Genomic DNA, 20885 nt, shown 5'->3' with positions numbered 1-20885 from the left:
CCGTCCCCCATCCCCCGTCCCCACCCCAAACTGTTTCTTCCGGAATGGGGTGGGGGCGGAGCGGAGCCACAGCGCGGGAGCGGGAAGGGCGGGCGGTGTCCCGGGGAAGCTGAGGAGCCCTTTGTTCGGGGGTTTACGGGTTTGGTCCACGGACTGGACAGAGCTGGAGCCCGGTTTTCGGCCACCTCCTTTTCTTTTCCTGACAGGAAGTTCTTTTTTTTCCCCACGGGACACCTCGCGGAGGACGACTGAGAGACTGACCCATCTCAGAGCGAGGGTATTCTGCTTTAGGGACTGCCTGTGGGAAAAAGGACTTTTTCATTGCTGGCCGCGAGCACATGTGGCTGCGAGCAGCTTTTGAACTGCCAGGACAGTCCTGCCTCACAGCCCCCCTCCCCCCCGGGTTGCCACGGGTTTCTTCCCCCCACCTGGGGAATTAGGACTTTGTTTTGTTTCTTCTGAAAGTTTTTGATTGCACCATTTGTTGTTTATTCAGATTTTGTTAATAAAAAGCTGTTTTTTTTTCCTTTTCCACCCTTCCACCTGAAGTTTCTTAATTTCTAAGTTGTAATCTCTTTAAACTAAGACACCATACAAAGATAACTAGTTTTCCTCTTACCCTTGGCAAGGTTGGTGATTGAAAGTCAAACTTGACTTTTAGGTGGGGAGTCAATGTAATGCAGAGGCATGTTCTGTGAAATTCAATGCACAAGGCAAATGAGGCTGAAGGGGAGGGAAGGAAAAGGAGCAAGCAGGAATCCCTGTCACCCACTTATGTCTCTCACTTTTATTACTGGTTCCTTCTCACTGCTGTACTTTGATAAGTAAGTACTATTGTAAAATCAAAACACACAACAATAGCAAAAAACCCCCACCTAAAACCCAAACCAACTCCAAACCCTCTCAAAACACCCCTTTGCTCCTCACAGTGTGGCAAAGGTTCTGGTGCTGTGACCCTGCGAGGTTCTCAGGTGAGGGGGAACTACTTCAATTTGGAAATGAAAAATATGGGTTGACTTTTCCTTAACTGCTGCTGGATATTAAGCTGTTACTCTTCAAGTGTTCATTCAGCCCACGTTTTCAGTGAGGCAGGGAATGTCACAACTAAGTGATGATCTATCCAAAATACCACAAGTGCCTTGACCAAGTAACACCCTTAACAGTAAATGAGGAGGGTTGTAATCTGACCTTCCTTACACTGATTTTATAGGTACTTTGCCTCCTGTGGGGGCACTTCTCATTTATATTGTGAGAACAGAGTCAGGTCAGACACTTCTGTTCAGAGGATAGTGATACCATTATAGCATTTTAGCACCCTTTTTTTTTTCTTTTCTTTAATAAAAATAGCAAATTAACAGTTCTATATTTCTTAATCCCCTTCAGGTTTAATTCAATCTTCATAGGTAAATCTACTTTATGGATCCATTAGAGGTGATTGTAATCAAGTGTTAGTACAATTCCTACAGTGTTTGTACCTCTGTGCTCAAGCCTTGCAGTACATCCAGGGCAAAGATTCATACAGCAGCTCTCTCTGATATACCAAATATCTTTCCTGGTTAAATCATTGGTCTCATTCATGTATTTGTGGAGATTTTCCTCATGAGTTTGGGATTTAAATATACGCCAGTGTAGTCTTTTGTTTATACCTAGCACTTCACCAAAAACTCATCCCAGATACCCTGGCAGGAAAGCAATCTTAGGCTGATTCCTGTTCTGAAGAGCTCACTTACTGATTCTAACTTGTGCATCTGTATTGATCCATATAAATCCAGGGAGAAAGTGATCAAACAGTGCATTCTGTGGACACAGAGCCTGGGAAGAGTGTAATTTAGGATAACATTTGGTCATCCGAATTTGGAAGCAAAAGAGTGGGGAAGAAACACAGTAGCTCTTCAGGAGGGAGGAAATTGTGGGAGTAAAATCTTATCTGTTCACATGTCTCTCTCTGAAAAAAAAACAACTTCAGAGACAACAGGGCCAATTTTTATGACTGGCTATATTGACTGTTATCTTGATCTTGCCAGCCCTCTGCATGCCCTTGTCAGAGACTGAAATGGTTAATGATTTATGCATTCTAGGAGACTTTTGCAGGCTTTTGACTTTTGCATTATACCTGGGATGGGCAGTTGGGCCCATCCCTCCCTCCAGTGCTGAAGGTGTCAAGCACTGGAAAGGCAGGAAGAGCCATCAAAGCCCATCCCCCCCTCTGCCAATCTTGAAAGGCGGGAACCAGGCCACACACAGAAACTCTGCGCAGGCCCAGGGGAGAGGTTGGAGGCTCGAGGCATGGCCCGTGACACTGACCATGGATATAATAACTCATAACTTCTTGGAATGTGGGGGCTTCCCTCCTTCACCCTCAACGGATCAAGGCCACCACTTCAACTGACAGACGTGGAAGCTGTAACTAAGAAGTTTCATCGCTGGACCCTGTGGGCGGTGACTATATACATCTGTCCACTCTCAGCTTTTCTTTCCCCTACTCTCCCTTAGCCTTATCCTGTCTTTCCTTTCTCTCCCTTATGCATTTTCCCCCCAGGTTTATCCCTATGATAGATAATACATAGATGACAACACCCAAAATGCTAACATACATGTTAAAACAAAATTGTTAAAATAAACCCTACCTATATATGTTTTCAGACACCGATTATTCAGTGTCGTTTCACTCTAATCCACCCCAAGGGAATTATTGATAAGAACCTGGGTTACCCCCCTCCCCTTTTTCCGGGGCGGGTCGTAACAGCCCTGCATTGGGAGTTCCACACAATCCCCGATTTTCTTTCAGGATACAAATGCTGCTGGACAATAGCTGATGTATTACCCTTTCCCAGTGCAAGTCTTAAATTATTTCCCCCTCCCTGTGTGAATTCTTTCTTTTAATGTTTTATTCCATAAAAGCTTTTACTTATCAGCAGAAATTGGCTGTGTAATCTCCCCTCTCTCTCACACACACATTGCTTTTTCTCCTGTTGTTTTGTAACAAACCTGTTCTTTGCATATCACCTTATAAATTGATGACAGCAATGTCTTTGATAACAAAATCCAGGAGATATTAATTTCTGCTGAATATTCTCGCTAATCCTGCAGACATGGTAATTTTTTTTCTGGCATTAGAAAGCATCTCTCTGATCTTCAGATGTTCAAAATAATTGTCATCTGAATATTTTCTTAATCATATTCTTTGGGGGTTGGGATTTTTTCAATTTTATTCTATTCAGCAATTTCTTTAAATTCTATGAGCAATAAATTGAGTGTTAAGAACTTTAGCCTTCAGCTAGTGTGTGAAATAATGCTGTTGGGTTGGACTGAACTGCTTGTTTCATTCCCTAGATAAATGTTTGGCTACTGTTGGTACCTAATGCAGGACCTACTGCTGCTGATAGTACACAAAATGCTGTTTCCTTAGTCCCTCTGAATACATTGATTTCTGCTAAAACAAAGGTTACAAAATTTCTAGAACTCAATTGTTTTACTAGAAGACAACAAATTTCATAAGACCATAAGAAGTGGGTATGTCTAAAAACGGAGGGGATTTTGAGTTTTTTGACTGGAATATCTGTGATTTACAATGGGTGGTAATTTACTTATGGGTGCCGAAGCTGCATGATTTGACAAGAAAATAAAAATATAGCCTCTAGAGTGTTTTTTCTTATTTTTTTTGTGGTTTATGGTTTTTGTTTGTTTGTTTGTTTTTTCTTTTTGGGATTTGTTTTTGGTCATTGTTTTGGTTTTTGTTTTTGTTTGTTTGTTTTTGTGAATGATTGTTCTATATTTTAAAGCAGTAACCTAAACTCTGTGGAGTCTGGTTAAAAAAGGCTTCTCTGTTGGTCTGCTCATGTATTTAACTCTACAGTAACTTGAAGGCAGCACTATACAACTTAGTATTGACTAAGCATTATTGGAAGTCTTCCATGGACTGTGAAGGAGCCAGCATTTCATACACACAGTTTAATGAAAGTTATAAAGCACTTAAAATCTCTAAGGCAGAGAGTTCTCTCTTCAATGATGAAAACCTTCATTAACACAGGATGAAAGTCACGACTTCCTTCTTCCAGTCCTTACAGAACTTCAGCATCAGCAAAATTCAGTTAGCTGCCAGGTCGCTGGCCTCAGTCTCCAGCTGAATATGGTTTTCAATATAAATATAAATTGATTGTATGAGGTATGCTTGCATTGCATGAATGAGAGATTAAGTGGAACAAAGGGTTAATTGAGTAAAAGTTGTTGTTTGAGGTGACCAGACTGTCAGGTGATGGAGACTTTGGAGTGTGGTCACAATTGTTGTGACTGCCCTGACAGTGTGTTTTACTGCAGCATTCTGTTGGATGATAAAGTTTGGATGCAGTCAAGCTGGTTTGTAAGATCAGGGATGTATGTATTTGGAATGGATAACCAAAAATTTTAGAGGATAACACTGCCATAGTTGGGAAATTACCAACCTGTTGTAAAGTCAGGGTTTTTTCCAGGGTAAGACTAGATGATTATTGATGGTTGTGGTTTCAGATAATGATCATATTTCATATTTTGATCATATATTCACTGGGGCATTGCTCAAAGCAATGCTGCAGTTTGATCTGGGACAGCTGGATCAGTTAACTCTGAAATCAGCTATAAATGTCACTTATCCACCTACAGAATAACCAAGACCTCTTGCTGAAGTTGGTAACCTATCATTTATTTAGTTGCAATTCTTGTAGGCTTGCAGTTGTACTATTATGTACAAATGAAGAACATATCTGATTTCCTCCTTCCTATTCCTACCTTGAAAGATAAAACCAGAGATTATGGTCATTCACTGATAGTTGTAAAAATAAGAGATTCTCAGATATATAATTTCAATGCATGGCTGTTTGAATTTGTGGTCATTTTGGTAGTTTTAAGCCTTGCATCTCACACAATATATTCAACTTCAATCATTTTCAGTAAGAGTGAACTCTGAGGAAATGGAAGCACTCCTTGATGTCTGAAAAGTGCCTGTTTGCTGAAAACGGACAGGGACTTGAAGCTGCTATTTCCAAGTTTCCAGGCAAACGAAGCAAAGCTCCACAAGAAGCTCATCTGTATGTTGAGGCAGCACCAGGGGCTGAGTTTCAGACATGTCTCTTGTAAAGGCTTCTGTTCCTCAGGTCTCTGTAAACAATAAGAAAAAGGGCCCAGATTCAGTTTGGTTGGAGGGCATTGGAGCAGAGAGCATGATGCACCCCACAGACAGGTTCCTGCTGGGCCCTGAGCATTAACTTTGAGATTGCCAGATGGTGCCTGGTTGTTGTTTTATGGTGGACTGCTCTCCTGTGGGACTATTTGCTGAGGTTCATACAGAGTGAAGAAGACTACCTCTTCTTTCTTTCTTTTCTGCAGCTTTTTGTTTATCCGAATAGCTGGGAAAAAACTTTGCAGGGTTTTGTGGACAGTGGGGAAGGATGGCCAGTTACCAGTGATCAGAGGAATGACGAAATCTAGTACTGACCATACTGAACAAGGCAGAAAGAGCAGATCTTGGGAGATTAGGAGGGAAGGTCAGGATGAAGCAAAGCCTATGGGTAGAAAGAAATGGTGACCTAAAAAATTTATGCTCCCCCTCCCCTCCCAATTCTTGCGTAGCTATGCTTGGAAAATTTCTTCAAACTACAGCTCTTCTGGAAAAAAAAACACTGATTTTTCAGTTTGACCAGGTTCAGTTAAGTCAGCTCAGTGAAGTATGGAGGCTTGTTCAGTTATCACAATTTATTTACAATTAAAAATATACTTGAAATTAAAAAGCTGTGCTTATTCAGAACTGAGGATACTGATAAAAATGGTTGTGGAAAATTCTGTGCCTTGCATAGTAACAGACTAATCAATGAGTCAAGGCCTTGTGCTGTTATTTTGGTTGGGGAATAACTAGGTGGTACTTTTTTATAGCCAGCATCTCTGGCCTTTGACAGTTTGTGTGTATAATTTGTGAGTAACTGAATGAATGAGCAAGAGGTGCACTTGTGCTTCTAGAATGACTTGAAACCTTGGCTGAGAGTTACAGGTTAAGTTACAGATTAAGGGTGCAAAATTTGTGTGAGACTCTGCCTTTTGTCCCTTTGAAATTTAGTTTTAGATATCTTGTAATAGTACCTCACCTACTAACCCATGCAGGAAGACAGTTGATTTCCAAACTTTTCATTTTGTCCTATTTGCTTTCATGGAACTTCTAGTGGAGTCTGTCATCAGGCTGAATGTGTGAGTCAGACTCTTGCATCAGATCACGCATTGGTGTCATAAATTTTTTTTTAACATATATAATGAAAGGCAGCTTGGAAATCTTACAGTTTCTTTTAATAGAGCTGTTCCTCCCAAAGTCAAACTGATTAAAGGTAGAAAACTCATACTTTCTGAACGCTCAAGAAAAGGTAATATTAAGGAAATAATTTGCTGCATGCAATCTTTAGATTTTCTCCTGTCTTAAGGGGAAATGAAAAAAAAAAATCAACATTCACCAGCCAATATATCATATAACCTGAGTCTGGAGTTGAGAAATTGAAAGATACTTCCTCAGCTTTCAACTGAGCGGGATAATTTGTCTGTTTCTTGCTATTACCTTTCTTACTCATTTTCTGCCTCTGTCTTTAACCAAAAAGGCTGTCTGTGATTGCGTGACCCTCAGGTGTAATGAGACCAGATTAGATAATCTTACAAATAGCAGAAATAAACAAACCCTAAAACTAGAATTAAGGTTTTCCTCTTCAAGTAAAATGCAAACACTGTATATTGCTTGCAACATGGTGTCTGGAGCATTGCAAACAGCACACCTGCAAGCTGTGACTGGAGTCCTAATGGAAGGACTGCAATTCCAGCTGCTCGTGTAAGAAATCACCCTCCGGTCTCCAACAGCTTGGAGGTTTTGGCCAACAGCCCCCAAATTGGTACAATAAAATTCCTAAGCACTACAGGTATGCTGTTAGCAGTCTTTTGTTTAGAAGATGCTCTCTCTGTTGGTTAACCCAGAATACATCTCTATTTTTAAGCATAATTTAAAAACTCTGGTATCCATATAGTACAGTTACTTTCTTTTAGAGTTGGCAAATCACATCAGCTTTCTGAAATGGCTTTTGAAGCCATCCCAGAGTCTACTGTGCATTATCAAATTCATTTTAATTAAAGCTCAGTTTCAGTTGATAGCCTCAATCTTAAGCTCCAAAACTCAATTCTTCTCTCAACCATGTTGAACAGACTCCTGCTGAATTTTGAGCTTAATATAAATCTGCACAGAGATTTTTCTGAAGCTGTTCAAGGATGTTTCTTTGCGGCACTACTGGCTAGTGCAATTTAAAAATGGAAGGTGCAATAAGATATTCTTGAGACCCCTGGTGGCCTAGTGGTTAGCGTGCAGGACTTTCACTGCTGCGACCACGGGTTCGATTCCCCGGTCTCCTGGCCTGATGGAGGTCGTTAGCCCTGTGTGGCCATCCATCTATGAGAAGGTCACTCTAAACAAACCTACGTCCTGAGGACCTCACTGCCATTGTCCAAGCTTGCTTGGCCCCGGCAGATGAACCTTAGGATTAAAGGGTGGGCTCAGTTCAGCGCAGGCTGTGTCTCACCTAAAAAATCCATTGCGCAGGCTGGAAAGGTAAAAAGACCTTTCCCCAAATCTTCGTTCGCGAAGATGGGCCATTATTATTATATGGCTGAAACAACAACTTTGCTAAAAAAGGTATTTTGATACACAAAATGTGTTCGTGGCATCATCGATATCGTACCTTTTCATAGAGGAAAAACACATAATCCTCTGTCAGTGGACAGATGAGGCTGAGTTATTATTTATTGTCAGTTATGGATGCAGTAACCATGTTTACCTATAGGCTTAGGCATCATGTGGAATTTACAATGAAAAAGCATGCCTTGATATAAAACAAAAAGCTAAAGATCAAAGAAGCATAATCTATGTTGCTTTTACAATAGTGAAGAAACAGCGGGGTAACTGTTTCCAGGAACACAAAGGAAAAGGCATTTGGGACAAGCCAGCCTAGATTTATCAAGGGCATATCTTGCCTGACCAACCTCATTTCCTTCTGTAATGAGATGAGTGGTGTTTTGACAAGGGGAGAACAATGTATGTTGTTCACTTTGCCTTTAGCAAGGCCTTTGGCATGGTTTCCCACATTACTCTTGTAGCCAAATTGATGAGATAGGGACTTGATAAGTGGATGAGAAAGTGAATGGAAACTGCCTGGACTGTTACGCTTAAAAGGTTGTGATCAGTGAGACAAACTGATGGCTGATCACTGGTGTCAACTCCCAGAGGTAGGCACTGATGCCAAGGCTTTATGATGTCTCCATTAACAACCTGAATGACGGGGTAGAGGAGCATTCACAGAAAATTCATGGTAGCTGCTAAACTAGGGCCTGTGTTTGAAGTGCTGGAGGGCAGGCTGCTCTTGTCTGGACCCATAGCAGGAAAAAAAAACACCTGGAAGACGACACAAGGTCTCTGGGGACAGCAAGCTGAATGCAAGTCAGCAGCAGTGTTCCTGACAGCAATGGCAGCCAGCTGCATGCTGGGCTGTGTTGCAGTTTTCCCCCTCTATTTGGCACTTGTGTGACTGCACCTGCTCTGGTGAATCTGTGCAGGCTCTTCCAAAACTCCTTCTAGTCCTTCATGTGCTTGGAAAGGCTTTGAGGAGGAGTTGCTTCATTGCTGTCCCAGTCACAGGAGTTGAGTTTACATGGGACCCTCCACTGAATGACATGGGATGGGGTGAACAACTATAATGTGAGACAGTGTAGAAAATCAGTAAAAGCAGCTGGCTGATTTCATTTGGTCTATTATAGACTGGAAGCATGTGATGTCTGAGTGTGACACCATGATGAAGCTGATTTACCCATTAACAACCTGCATTCTACCTCATATCAGCAGGAAAGGGAATTCTCATTCAGGATAAATGCTACCAGTGTAGCCTATTGTTTGAATCTGGGATATTTGTATCTTTGAGAGTTTTGACTCCACTGTTAACCTTTCCAAACACAAGCATAAGGATAATAACACGTTCTCAAACATTGCTTTCTATCTAGAAAAGCACATGATCAGGATGGCAACTGGTAAAATAAATGTACGTTAGTTCTTTAGTTTGTGGAATGGAGCAAGTTAGATTTTGGAAATAAACGTACCTACATAGCCAGTTTCTGCCGAGATTACTCACACACTGGTTACTGTGCTGATTCATTCTACAGAATGATTCTTATCATGCTAGAACTTAAAAAAAAAAATTGGGTTTTTTTTCTTTAAGTAGAAGAGAATTGTTTTAAACTGTTTTTATGGAATAAGTTTAGGGACTAATTCTGATTATTGCTGCATTTCTGTCCTTTTTTTTTGAGCATTTTGAGAATGCTAAAATTCAATATTTTCTGTTTAATTCTTATTAAATAGATAGAAGAAAGCTGTGAACTATTACCTCATTAAGGTAATAAAATACCTTAGACCTGTATTTGATGGAAGATATTTACCTCTGTCATAACCATGTGCATTCTATCAACATTTTTAATATTTGTTTTATCTCTATTGTTGAACTACTCTTGGTCAATTAATTGCTATGTCTAGGTTGATGTCAAAGGAGAGAACTTGAGGTATGAATCTTTCAGCATAAACTGTAGAAGTTCATGTAGTTTGCCCTGTCTGAAGTTTAAAATGGTAGGTTTTGGTATTGTAGGACAGGTATAGGGAGCTGGAGCACTGGAACTAATCCTTTCTGACAAGCCTGTCTTTTCTGTCTCATATGGAAAGTGTTTCCCAGAAAAACAGATACAGTCTGAAATTTCATTTTCATTAGGTTTGATAGATCACAGTTGGCAATGTCCGTCAATAAATGCTGCCTTGCTAGAAAAGCATCACAAGCAGCACAAGCAAGTTTGTATCTTTAAATAATGATTTTGTACTGTGTGAAAATGAACAGCTACTCTCTGGAAACCTGATCAACAAGACCTGTGTTGCATCACGCTGGCAGAATCGTTTTTACTTTTCCTTCTTCCACCAGTTTTTTTTATCATTCACCTCAGGGAAAGTGTAGGTACTAAACAGAAAGGCATTGTAGGTGTGTAAGCAGGAAGGAAATGACATCCATAGTCTGCTGTCTCATCCTCAGCTGCACTCAGTGACCCACATAATTTTCTATTTTTTTCTTCTTTTTCCAATTAAAATAGTAGCTCTCTCTCAGCCTACCAGTAACAGCACTTGCCAAAATTCAGTTAGCCTACATAACACCTGTGTTTCCCTTCGTGAGCTCCATTCAACTCTTGATGAAGGCTGAGATGTATCTCTGGGTGCAGCCCAGGCAGTTTACAGCTCTATTTTGTATATAAATATACCATTTTTAAACTACGTGTTACTATTTTTTCTCCCAGTCCGTTTTGCTCAAGTGCTTATAAACATGATTTTTAGACCTGCTTCCGACAGCAAGTGGGAATAATTTGCAAACTATTTCACTTTATTTTTCTTGTGCCAGAACACCTTGCTTTGAAATGTTGCTGCAAGCAGAATTCTAAACAGAAGGACTAAAGGGGCATTTTTGTCTCACAAGAGCTTCTGTGAACGAGGCACTATTACGCATTAACAGCATTTCAGCATTGTGTGATCACAGAGGCACCAACTTGGCCCAAACAAATACAGTGCAAGGTGTAGTAACCTCTTAGTTAAATGTGCACATCAACAGAATCTCTCTTGAGAAGAGTAGTCAGAAGTAGCCTCTCAGAGCAGAGCCCTGTGGAGCACAATCAGTCCCTTTCTTCCCTGGAGCTTTTCCTTGTGTCTCACAGTGCTTGAGGTGCTTGGTGACCTCTCTAAGCAGAAAAAGTTATGAGGAGCTAAAAACTGTCCCCACCTGGAGACAGGTTTACAGGAAAATAATTAAAAAGCTCATGTTTAAAACATGCTTTCCTTGGAAAGAAGGGAGTTACAGATAATAAACTTATGTGTAGATATAGTTTCATAAACATAAATGTATTTTCTAGTCTGTTACTCCTGATGGTTGTTCTTCAGCAATGAAAATATAAATACTTCAAAAAGCTGACAGTTGCTGGTGTCTTAGTTATTTAGGATTGTTATTCAGGATTAAATGCATCTTTCTTTCGTTATCAGGTTAAGGTTCCTCCCAAATTTTCATATTTATTTTTCTGTTGCTGTAGTCAGATGGTCTTAAAAATGAGCCTAGTCACTCCAAATCATGAGAAAACAAACACAAAAACTTCAAGTTTTTTTCTGCAGGGTTAGCAAAGGTAACTAATTTTAGAGTTTTGCAGAAATCCTGAGACCAAGAATCATAGAATCATAGAATCATAGAATGGTTTGGGATGGAAGGGGCCTTAATTATCATCCAGTTCCCAACCCCCTGCCGTGTTCAGAGACACCTTACATTAGACCAAGTTGCTCAAAACCCCATCCAACCTGGCTTTGAACACCTCCAGAGATGGAGTATCTACAAGAGAATTTGTTCGGGTGACAAGAAACTTTTTCAGAAAAGTATATTGCATGGACTTTTGGGTTCAGAAGCTGCAGTTATTAGGTAGGAAAGCCATCTGAAGCTGAGACTGGCATTGTTGTACTGCTGGTCCTGGTCTTTGTAAAGCACAAGAAGAAATCACTGATTGAGAACTGTGGTCCCATTAAAGTTGTACATTGTTAATCCCAACTTCTGCCACACTAATTCTTCTCAGAACTACTGTGATGAATGAAAATTTAGGATTTATCGTGTCCAAAGTTATTTTTCAGATCCTGATCTTCGTGCCTGCTGCCTGTAAGAGGAAAAATGAAATCCATAGTTACTGGCAGGAGGTGTATTTTTCAGGTTTTAGGCTAAAGGCAACACTCTGGTAGGATGAAAATTAATGTTAGAGTTAAATAACTAAAATTTGCTACGTATTCTTGTCAGATTATCACAGTCTTCCTAAATGTTGACCATGCCTAAATGAGGAGATAATCAAGGGAGTTTAAAATTAAGCCACTAAAGAGTACTGTAACTGTAGGGTCCAAGGGTTTTTGATATTTGGGGGCAGATATGAATTGATTTATATTAGTGCAACCATGTTTTTTTGTACTTTCTAAAATCTGTGTCTGACTTTTCTCTAACGCAATAATAGCACTTACTAGTTTTTATTTACATTTACAGCCTTTCAAAATGTTTTCTCTCAAGTTTCTTTCAATGTCCTTCATCCCTACAGAGAATTTTCCCATTTAATATAAAGATGGAGAAATTAGTGCTGTTTCTAGCTGGAATTCTCCCCTCTCATGGAAAGGTTTGTACTTTTCTCTCTTCTTCACTGACAAAACTCCACTGCTTTTCATGGTTTTTGCTTGTGAGCTTTCCTCCAATAAAATAACTTCTTTTTGATTCAGTCTAACTAAAAAGATTCTACGTGGATTCAGTGAGTTCAAGACTCCCCTCAAATAGCAAGTTAATAATAATCAGACTGTGATAAATGTCAGTATGTCTCAAGGTATGTAGTTAACATATAATGTAGCATATTTGTTGTGTGATATGAACAATGTGTCATTCTTATATCTCACATACAAGTTTCTTGCAATCTGAATTTACAGCAAAATAGAACTCTGTAATTATTACCGTAATAAATATAATTATTATTAAAAAAATACATTGTTTCCTGAATGTGAGAAAACAAAAATCTTCCAATGGTGTCATATATTTCTCAGTAAAACCTGTGGTGTATTGAATGGTTAAAAGTAGCATGTGCTGCATCAGGGAGATCACTCTTGGGCACTGATCAGCTCAGCCCAACTAGAACTGTCTTCATTTCCTTTGTATTAATTTTTTTAAGGCCAAAAGTTTGGATAGTTTTCCCAGAGTGATCTGAATTCTAGAAGAGGCAGATAGGTCTATAGGTTTGCCAAGTATGATTTATTTTCATATTTGTGGCGCTTAATGGTTTCTGTAAATTTCAATTTGTGTTAGATAATTTATATCAGCTTCAATTTACATCAAATTTGCTGGTACATGGTTGTCTCTTTATGGTTAGGGGAATTAATAATCTGAAATTACCAGACACTCATATTAATCAAATGCCTTATTACAAGTAGAACGACTCTAATTATCATACATACAAGATAAAACAAATGCTAATTGCCTTGGTTTGGAGCAGTTATTCAGTAGTTATCTAGACAATGACAGTATAGGCACTGTTATAGCTTCTTTATCATTCAGGTAATACTGTTCATAGGAGCTGCTCTTCTTGTCTAAACTGGGGTTACTCCAGATAGTTTTGTACTTTAAATATTTTACTAATTTTAGTAATATCTTTCTCTTAGTGTGTAAATCTGCATGCACACCAATTACGTACATAATGTAGGAAACTATGAGTTTCTATAACTTATAAAAGCATTTTCTCGAATATCTTGAACAATCCATGTAGAATTTTTTTAGTTAGATAATAAATCGAAACATGATCTAATGTATTTTTAATGTCTTCAACTTTATTTTTTGTTTCTAAGACAGTAGTACTTTTTTATAGTATTTCTCCTTTTTAATTAGCAGTGGTGTACTACTGAAAAATAACAAATTATACTTCAAATTAGATGGTCTATTGTGTGTTTACTCCTCTAGATTAATATTTTCTATCCCACGTGAACTATGATTATTATATTTAGTTTTTTCAGATAAAAGGCCTTGATTTGGTTACTAAGGATGCAACTTGCATCTCTTCTGAAAACAGAAACCCCCAATTTTCTATAAAGGATTCTGGTAATGCAGTATAGCAACCATTTTCTATGTTAAAATCAACTATAAATGGAACCATTTATAGTGGTTTGCTGCATTAGCTGGATAAATCATAATGGAAATACTTTCAGTATTGGTAGTTACAAAATGCAACATATTTGTTCTGTTCTTGGTCAATCCTCTTTTATAATAAATGGGAAAGTTTTCTTTTGTTTTCTCTCTTTTATTCCTTAAAGATAGGGAAAAAAGAAAGGAGGTCATGAAAGGGAGCAAATGTGTCCCTCAAATTATGTAATTTATTTCTTTAAATAAAAATTGAACATTCTTTTTCCAAAAATACAAGCAAGTTTGATGAGTCCAGACAATAAGTGTGATTGTATGTGGTTTTCTGAAGCCCAACCTTGTTTTGTGCTGATTTTATGTCTTCAAAAAGGCATTTTAAAAACATTCCAGATGTTTCCATGTAACTTTTCCTAATAGATTTCCCTGCAAAATAATTTCTAACATAGACTGATCAATGTGTATTAAATAGTTAAGTCTGTAGTTTGAAAGCTTCTGATATTTTCATGTGTACTGTTGTCTGTATACTGCCTTGTCCTTGGAAGAAGGAACCAATTGGGAAATCCTGAATCAGTAACATCACTCTCTTTTCTTACATTAACTAGAACTCAGGTCAAGATAGCAAAAGAAAATATTAATATTTGTACTATTCACTTTTTTAAAAAGTATTTTGGTTTAATATTTTTTCAGTCCAAAAGTCAGAGTTTCTAAAAGATTGGATTACATGTTTTGATAATGTAAGAAATCAGAATCTTGGGACATTTCTCCCTCCTCTTACTCCTCTATTCATCACTTTTTTCAAAATTGTTCATGTATTTTGGAGCTTGGTAAATGGTTCACTCTGTCCAGTGCTCATTTAGAGCTTTTCTTTGGTGTCTTGTTTCAGCCAAATTTTTCATTGCTATTTTAACTCAAAATAGTACATCAAGCTTCTGACTCTAGTGTTGAATAAGTAAGGTTTTTATATTTTTGCTTAATGTCTTGGATTAGAATAAATCTAAATGGTCCTGAAAATTGCAATGACTTTGCTGCTCATGGAAATATTAGGTTAGAAATTATGCTTTAATACTGAAACAGAAGTTGTGGGCACAAGCAACTCCTATTTGATGTTTCTCTAGCTCATCACCAAATATATCCAATGTCACAGTCTCCTTGAATATTCCACTCCAATATATGGTTGCCCCTTGAAATTAGGTAAAGTGCATTTACCTTTTCATTTTTTCCCCCAAAAATTAATTCTTATTTTTTTATTATTTATCATTAAGTTTGGAAGCATGTTTCCTGTTAACAGTTTCTTAAACTCTTCAAACAGTCTTACCAATCCTGCCTTGTCCCTGCTCTCCTGCATCTCCTTTTTTGTAGAACAAATAAAATCACTTCTTTCAGCCTCCCTGCTGAGGTCACATTTTTCCAAACCTCTCAATTTTTGGTTCTCCTCCAAACACAGTCAAATTTATCCTTGTCTGTCCTGAAGCTCTGTTCCCAGTGCTGGATACAGAAAATGCTCCAGGTGAGGACCTTTCTTAACGTGTCCAGAAGATGGAATAAAATCTGTGCTGCATGCTGACAAAATCTCAGCGTTATTGAATATTTTGCTTGGTCAGCTGCAGTTCCTAGGTTTTTTTCATTTGTTTGGTTTTGGTTTTGGTGGAGTTTTGGATTTTTTTTGGTAATGTCATTGATCTAAAATAATATTGTTTAGTTCTATCTTAGTGATTTTCTTCAAATTCCTCAAAATCTGCAGAACCCAATTTAAAATGCGCTGGACTGAAGCATTGATGCCTATTTTTTGTGCTATATGTGCCTTACAAATACCTTAAATTCCACCAGTAGTTTTCAAATGTTTTAATTTTTACATACCTTAGAACACAAGAAAACAAACAGAGGGGGGAAAAAAGGTACTATGGTGGGACGTGTTCTTATGTTCCTCTCAGCCTTGCAGCTTAGGGTGTGCACTCCTTTATATTCAGAGACTTTCTGAATCTAATCCATGCTCCCTGAGAGGCTGCAGGCCACCAGCTGCATACCATGTTATGAAATAATATATAGTTATGATAGATAATGATAAATAATATATGATAAATAATAGTTATGAAATAATTGACACAGTGCCTGTGTCAAAGCTTTGCAGAAGTTCTTTCTGCCCTCTGAACTATTCAATCAACCTTTTCAAAAGGAGAATGGGATTGACATATTAAGTGGATAGAAAACTTCCTTCAGTATCAGAAGCAAGTTTTTTGGGTTTTTTCTTCTTCTTTTTTTATCTTTCCCTATTTCTTCCTTTTGCCTCATGAATAGATGTTTGTGTTTCAATTCCCTGAGTACTTATCCTTGCATAACTCTTCAGGATTCAAAAATTCACTTTTATCAGCTTCATCACTTGCCATCTTAGATGCATTTAACTTGCCTAAATATTCTTTAACCTATCTGTTGCCCATTTTGCATTTCTTGATCCTTTCTGCTAATTGTAACTGTGCCTGGCATTTGTTCCAAATTCAACTTTTTAGCAAAAATTAAAGGAAAAAAAGGCATTAAATGTTTCAGATTTCCATTATTTGCTCTCCTTGCATGGTAAGTAACAGACCTGTGCCTTCTTGTGTTTTTCTCTTATGCTAAGGGTGTTTATAGAACCTTTTCTTGCTGCCTTTGTCCCTTGATAGTTGTGATTCATTTAAAGCCTGAGTCATCCTGTTTCTGTGTCTATGCCCTTGTCCTTTTCTACTCATCATTAGCAACATGTCCCAGTTCCAACTCCGTACCATCTCCCTCAGATTTCCAGGTCATTGAAGAGCCACAGCGCAGTGACCATCTGAAATAAATCTTCTTTCTGACACATATGAAGAACTTTAGGGCTGTTTTGGACCCATGTATGCATCTTCTAGTAGTTTGGGTGATCCCTTTTGTTGCTGCAGTTGCTGAATATTTCTTACAATTCTTATTTATGGAGAATTCACACTGTTTTCCCCTAAAATATAATCCCAGATAATTATCCAGATCTCACCTTGTCGTCAAGAGGGTGGCAGTAGGTTTGTTTTCACTCATGAAGTTGTAAACTAGCCTAAAACTTCAACTAAAGGAACTCTAGCTTTATACAAATTATTTGTGATGCTATGTATTCTGATTGTTAGAAGATAGAGGTTGGTATTTTCTAAAAATTCAGTTCTTTAGAAATGCTTCAAAACAGAAAGCTGAAGCCTTCAAAGAAAATTCTGAATTACAAACACTGGATAATTCTGAGCTTTGTTATTTTGTTTTTTTCATGCTCCTTAGAAGTGAGCTTTGGACTCTGGTCTTTATTGAAATGATGCAGTCTATGAAATCTGTGCATTTTACAGATTTTAAATAAATGCACTGCAGTGCAAAAAGACAATGCATAAAAGCACATGTACTGTTTTTTGCTGATTCGTTAATATAATAATAATAATAATGGCCAGTCTTCGCGAACGAAGATTTGGGGAAAGGTCTTTTACCTTTCCAGCCTGCGCAATGGATTTTTTAGGTGAGACACAGCCTGCGCTGAACTGAGCCCACCCTTTAATCCTAAGGTTCATCTGCCGGGGCCAAGCAAGCTTGGACAATGGCAGTGAGGTCCTCAGGACGTAGGTTTGTTTAGAGTGACCTTCTCATAGATGGATGGCCTCACAGGGCTAACGAGCTACCATCTGCCCGGGGGACTTGGGATTCGAACCCGTGGTCGCAGCAGTGAGAGTCCTGCATGCTAACCACTAGGCCACCAGGGGTCCCAATTCGTTAATATAAAGGTGGGGTAAAATGTGCAATCACAAAGTAGTTTTATACCAGTCTCTGGATGCCTTATAGTTTTCTTTCTATTAAGTAAGACTTTTTGTTTCCAAGAACACACCTAATTTTAAAAGTGATCTTGTAAAGTTTCCAGCTAAAACATGTCTTTCATTTTTAAACAGGAAGGGACAAATTATTTCTCATGTGTGTCCATGAAATTGCTGTAGATATTTCTAAGAGACCTATGAGGACTGTTTTCTGCCAGCAGAGCTGTGTAAGGGATGGAGAGCAATATGGCTCTGAATCCTTTGGGCATCCCAGTTCAAGGCTGATTTGGACCAAATCCTGTGAAATCCAAGGATAGGATATTTTTGCTTTCTTATAGTGAATGTAACTTGGTAAAGACTTAAGACTTACACGGACTTGATCACAAGCAAATCAGCTGAGCTGTGGCAGTTTTTTTATGTATGTGCTCAGCCTGTAGGAAGACATCCTCATTTAGGAGCAGGTGAGGAGAGGTTGGATATGCACATGAACAATTGAAGTTGAAATGATGTATGTCAACTTGCTAAATGTTGCAAGAGTGCTGATACTGATGGACTCAAACCATAAAATAGCCCTAAACCCTTCAACTGTCTCTAATGTCCTTCAATTTCCTGCATTTGAAGGGGATAGATTGCAAATATTTTCCATATTTTGAATTTCCTTGCACCTATATAAATCAACAATCCAGAGCTGCTTTTTGTTTTCTCGTAGGTCAGAGACAATATTTTCCTCAGGCTCTGCAAACGATTTTTAAATCAAACCCAAGCATTCAATCTTTGATTTTTTTCTGTTTCTGGCCTACTAAAACAGCTGTTGATTGAGTTTGGAAAAGAATTTTGATTAGAGGAACCAATATCAATAAAACCCCTTATGGGAAGGGGGAGGGAAAAAGCTTAAATTGGTTAGAGGACAAGCACTGGGCCCCATCAGGCAGTGATACATTAGCCAGTAATGCTTGGTGATAGACCCGCAGTGCACAGAGCTAAACTGTCAGCCCTCCTTGAAGGGACACTTGAAGTGTGGCTGCATTTGCCGTGTTCCATCTGACAAAATGTATGTACTGTTTAATATAGAGCTCTGCTCTAGTAGCAGAAAAGGGCCTTTAATACTACAATAGTGAGAAAGCACTGAGCATCCAGTTCAATAAAATGGATTTTTTCCTACTTTACAAATAAGACGAGAAAGTAGATAATGTGTCACTTGCAACTTTTGTTGTGTGACTAGAAAAATCTTCCTTTTTTTAAAATGAATAAGAGACTGAGAACTTTTTGTTGTTTTAAAGATTCTTCCCAAAGTGTTTTCATGGTGAAAATTATTCCAAGTTATTCTGAAGCTTCCAGGTTCTCTTTCCCTAATAAGCACAGATCATGAGATCAGCAGGTAGTCACACCCAGTCATTCTTCTCCTGATGCAATAGGAAGGAATGATCTTGTAGTGCAGGATAACAAGGGAGGAATGAAGGACTTCAAAGCTGAGCACCTGTTTGCCACAAGAAGAAAGCTGTTGAAAACTGAGCTGCTTTTTGAGCAGGTGTGTGATATGTTTGCGGTTATATTTTGACTATAATTGTAACATTGGGACCCCTGGTGGCCTAGTGGTTAGCATGCGGCACTCTCACCGCTGCGACCCAGGTTCGATTCCTCGGTCCCCCGGGCAGATGGAGCCCGTTAGCCCTGTGAGGCCATCCATCTATGAGAAGGTCACTCTAAACAAACCTACGTCCTGAGGACCTCACTGCCATTGTCCAAGCTTGCTTGGCCCCGGCAGATGAACCTTAGGATTAAAGGGTGGGCTCAGTTCAGCGCATGCTGCGTCTCACCTAAAAAATCCATTGTGCAGGCTGGAAAGGTAAAAGACCTTTCCCAAAATCTTCGTTCGCGAAGACTGGCCGTTATTATTATTAATTGTAACATTGTAGGTTCCACCTCCACCACTTTTCTGAGCCAAAACTTAAATTAACATTAACAAGACTATTTTCAGCTGACACCAACATGAATTGGTGCAGTTCATCATGCAGAGAAGTGCCCTGTTAAATCAAGATCAAAGCACCCAGAAACTTATTTTGATGTAACTATATATATATATACACATATATATCTCATGTATAAGTGTCTATCACATGAACACACCACGCAAGAACATGTGAAAATCCCTACCAAAGTGTTAACATAATTGTTTAAAACTGTGTTTGCACAATTTCATGACAGATTATAATTTCTCTTCAAATACTCTTTGAATCACCTGGAGCCCTTAACTTTATGGTTTCGTAAATTTAGTAGAGATTAAGCATTTCAGCTATGGTATTATATGTGGGTATAATCTCATGGGATGCTTTATTTATAAGCAAAAGAGGTGTCCCCCCTTTGGAAAACATTCACATTTATGGTGATTCCCTTGGATCAGAGACCTTTTCTGTGGAGAGTTTCTCCCTTCCCAGTCAGGGACCATAATCACAGAAAATTAATGTCTAGTTCTGTGAGGTCTTCTTGGAGAGGAAAAATAAATGGCTTTGCACCTTCTGGGAAACACAAAACATTCAAGTTTTAACACCCTTTATAAGCTCCTTTTTGTCAGGAACTGCAAAAATATTTTTGTCTGTTGAATCAGAAAGCCTGGAAAAATCCAGGCAGTGTCTTGTGTATTTATACAGGTTTTTTATGTGATAACAGAAGTTATTAACTGCAGCAGTGCCGAATAAAATGTATGACTGAACAGTGTTCATATGTGCAGATACTTTATACAATCTTCATTTTCTTATTTTTTGATTCTTATACCAGTCCTATATTTAAGCAGAGTATGTTTTTGGGAGCATGGGTGGTATTTAGATTTCCAATCCCATGTTTGAGCCTGTCCTGCCTTTTTTTAAATTTGCATACTCCTTTTGTAATTTTTTCCCTCTGTTGCACACACACATATATATCCTATTTTGCTTCTAATTTCTTGTTTGACATTAATTTTAGTATTATAGGAAATTTTGAAAAGATCTTTTGCTTAAATTTTTCAACTTCTTAATTACAAATAAAAAGGCAGGTAAAGATTTGTGATGCAGAAACTACAGATGCTGTTTTTGTGTAGGGGACTCCTATAGACAGGCATAACTCAGCATCTAACATTCAAAACATCAAGGCAGAATCCAGAAGTTTGTAGAGAAAGGGAATGGTATAAATGGCTAGACCTGACCATTTATTGCAGGATATTCAGTGGTCATTCCATCCTTAGCCCACGTCCCTGTGGTGACTGTGATTTGGATATCAGAAGTAGAAGGTTTTAATTAGTCTTTGTGCTTAGCAACCATTTCTCTTCTATTTTGCTTGACTAGGAAGACAATGTAATCGAGATTCAGCA

The sequence above is a fragment of the Neopelma chrysocephalum genome, unplaced genomic scaffold (genome assembly GCF_003984885.1).
Source record: "Neopelma chrysocephalum unplaced genomic scaffold, ASM398488v2 Primary Assembly neopelma1_216, whole genome shotgun sequence".
Taxonomy (NCBI): domain Eukaryota; kingdom Metazoa; phylum Chordata; class Aves; order Passeriformes; family Pipridae; genus Neopelma; species Neopelma chrysocephalum.
The sequence above is the reverse complement of the archived record's forward strand: the minus strand, read 5'-3'. Positions refer to the sequence as shown.